The sequence below is a fragment of the Chiloscyllium plagiosum genome, chromosome 13 (genome assembly GCF_004010195.1).
Source record: "Chiloscyllium plagiosum isolate BGI_BamShark_2017 chromosome 13, ASM401019v2, whole genome shotgun sequence".
NCBI lineage: Eukaryota > Metazoa > Chordata > Chondrichthyes > Orectolobiformes > Hemiscylliidae > Chiloscyllium > Chiloscyllium plagiosum.
In genome coordinates this window covers 33,892,798-33,893,982 of record NC_057722.1, presented here as the reverse complement: position 1 = coordinate 33,893,982, position 1,185 = coordinate 33,892,798, and the positions used below count along the sequence as shown (strand labels likewise).

Here is a 1,185-nt window from a genome sequence, read left to right as displayed (position 1 = left end):
TTACACCTCTGTGAAGTACTGAAGGATACTTAAATACACAAGATTTTTTTCTGGGCTAGCAGGCTTGGGTTCATATCCCATCTGCTTCAGGTGTATGTAAACCTCTAAACAGTTTGATTAGAAAATTCTGTGCAAGACTTTTTTTTTGTTATTTTTCTTGTTGAACAGGCAGGACTGTAAGTGTTCCCAAATGCTGATGACTTGCTGCCCTGCATAACTCTCTAATAGAAAGTGGAAAAGTTAAGCAGTGTTTGGAGCCAAGGTGTTTCAGGTTTTTCAGTAAGTTCTTGTTGAAAAGCTCAAGTTGTTGTCATGAGACAAGGAGTGAAATGCAGCTCTGACAATGTGTTCCATTTCAGAGAGTAATGTGCCAACAATATTTGAGCTATTTGGCTTTGTTCTGCAATTTTTTTACAGATGCGCTCGTAAATGCATTGTCATTTTTTAAAAAAAAACTTATTGCTGGCTAGGATGCCACTTCTTTCTATTTAGTGCTGATTCCTAATTACCATTGAGAGAGTGGTGATGAACAGCCTTTTTGATCCTTCGCAGTCCGTGGGGGCAGGGGCTCGACGTTTCTTACAGATTTTTCAAAAGTCTTTTAAAGCAGGAGAATTAAGGAGTTTTGCATGCATTTATCTAGAATTGGTTACCAGTAGTGTTATAATAAAACTTTGGTAAACTAGAAATCACAAAGTATTGCATGAACACATTCACGGCAAGTAAGAGCTGTGGAGACAGAAACTGAGTTAAAATTTCGTGTTCTTTAGAACGGAAGATGCTCTTTCAGAGCTGCTGACTATCAATCTCAGTAGTGCCATGTTAGTTTGCAATAAGAAACTCAGTTTCACTAGGAATGACAGATTGAATGAGACGCTGAGGCGCGAGCCAATCAGCAAGCTGCGATCGGTTTGATTGACAGCTCCCTCCGGGTCTGGGTCAACGCCAAACCTCGCGAGAAGCGGTTTCCAGGGAAACGAGAACAGCTACAGACCAGCTGGAGCTGAGCTGAGAGCCCGTAGGAGGAGAGGGTGAGAGAGAGAGAGAATGGTTGGAGTTTGGGGGTGGGTTGTGATTGAGAAAGAGGGATTTTAGAACCAATCTGTTCAGAGGTGTTCTTACACACCGCCAGAGCAACTTGAATCCTGGTTGAGAATGGGAGAAGGAACTGGGAGGGGGTGGGCT

At 42.4% G+C, this 1,185-nt stretch overlaps 1 protein-coding gene across 2 annotated transcripts in view; it reads left to right on the top strand.

The window, feature by feature from the left end:
- Positions 1-974: 974 nt before the first annotated feature.
- The window catches only part of zbbx (zinc finger, B-box domain containing), a 109,590-nt gene continuing 109,379 nt past the window's right edge, over positions 975-1,185 (top strand). The window contains exon 1 of one of the 2 annotated variants that reach the window (XM_043702152.1): positions 975-1,031. The gene's annotated coding sequence lies outside the window, so the exon portion shown is untranslated. The remainder of the gene's footprint in view (positions 1,032-1,185) is intronic. The other variant, XM_043702154.1, reaches the window with a different exon arrangement.